The 1,645-nt window shown below is 44.7% G+C and overlaps 1 non-coding gene across 1 annotated transcript; it reads left to right on the forward strand.

Moving 5' to 3' along the window:
* The first annotated feature begins 830 nt into the window (after positions 1–830).
* On the forward strand, positions 831–1,021 carry LOC122539718 (U2 spliceosomal RNA). The gene has a single exon (XR_006309162.2). It is a non-coding gene; the product is annotated as a U2 spliceosomal RNA (small nuclear RNA).
* Positions 1,022–1,645: the final 624 nt, after the last annotated feature.

The following is a 1,645-nucleotide window of genomic DNA, read 5'->3' on the forward strand; positions in this document are numbered from 1 at the left end:
ATTTTCTTTTGTAATGATGCAGGAGGTCTCTATTTAACTGCTGAAGGAGGGAAATGTCCATTTGGTCAGAAAGATAAGGAAAGATACTCGTGTAAATAACACAGGGAAGCAGCATCAGCATACTGAGCATGTAAATCTTTTAACGATACTGACATGGATAGAGAGCTGTGTGGCAGACAGGATACCAAGAGTAGGAATAAACTGGTCTTTTTCAAAAAACAAAGGGAAAGGAGTGGGTCATTGAGCCCATCAAGCCTGCTCTACCATTCAATAAGATCATAGCTGATCTGTGGCCTAACTCCACATGTCCACATTGGGTCACGATCTCTTGATACCCTTGTTAATAAAAGCTTGTCCATCTCAGATTTAAATTTAATAATTGAATTAGCATCAACCACCATTTCAAGAAGTGAGTTCCAAACTTCCACTATTCCTTGCATATGGAAGTATTTTCTAACATCTCTCTCCTGAATGGCCTGACCCTAATTTTTAGAGTATGTACCTTAGTTCTATAATCTTCAAATATGGAATATAGTTTAACTTTATTTCCCCTGTCTTTCTGTTAATATCCTGAAAACCTCAATTAGATCATGCTTAATCTTCTAAATTCTAGAGAATAAAGACCTAATTGTCTAATCTCTCCTCCTAATTTATCCCCTGAAGTCCAGGTATAACCCTTATAATCTAATGTTGAATTCTTTCCAAAGCATCCTTCCTAAGGTGTGTTGCCCAGATCTGCACACAGTATTCCAAGAAGGGTCTAACTCGGTTTTGGAATAACATCTGCATCATTATACTTTGGAACGTTAGATTTGATGGGCAGCATTCAGTTTGCTTTCTTGCCCATTTGCTCAGAAGATGTGTCGTTTCTGGTCTTGTCAGTTTAATATCTGATATTTCCCTTTCCTGGGATCATAAATTTAATAGATTTATGGAGCAGAAGGATGGACTAGGGGCTTGCTCTGTCTATTCCATGCATCAACCAGGTAGTGCAATACCTCCAGGAATTTAGGGATAAAAGGATCAAAAAGGTATGGAAAGAAAGTAGGAAAACAGTACTGAATTGGATGATCAGCCATGGTCATCTTGAATGGTGAACAGGCTTGGAGTGTCAAATGGCTTAGTTGAAAAATGTCGTGCTGGAAAAACACAGCAGGCCAGGCAGCATCCGAGGAGCAGGAGAATCGACGTTTCGGGCATAAGCCCTTCTTCAGGAATGAGGCTGGTGTGCCAAGGGGGCTGAGATAAAGAGTAGGGGGGAGGGAATTTGGGGGAGGGGCACTGGGAATACGATAGGTGGAAGGCGGTGAGGGTGAGGGTGATAGGCTGGAGAGGGGGTGGGGGCAGAGAGGTCGGGGAGAAGATTGCAGGTCAAGAGGGCGGTGCTGAATCCGGGGGTTGGGACTGAGATAAGGTGGGGGGAGGGGAAATGAGGAAGCTGGAGAAATCTACATTCATCCCATGTGGTTAGAGGGTTCCTCGGCGGAAGATGAGGTGCTCTTCCTCCAGGCGTCGTGTGGTCAGGGTCTGGAGATGGAGGAGGCCAAGGACCTGCATGTCCTTGGCGGAGTGGAAGGGGGAGTTAAAGTGTTCAGCCACGGGGCGGTTGGGTTGGTTGGTGCGGGTGTCCCAGAGGTGTTCTCTG

This window comes from Chiloscyllium plagiosum, unplaced genomic scaffold, assembly GCF_037043375.1.
Source record: "Chiloscyllium plagiosum isolate Xiang-an unplaced genomic scaffold, Cpla_swu_hap1 HiC_scaffold_2, whole genome shotgun sequence".
In the NCBI taxonomy this organism is placed as follows: Eukaryota; Metazoa; Chordata; class Chondrichthyes; order Orectolobiformes; family Hemiscylliidae; genus Chiloscyllium; species Chiloscyllium plagiosum.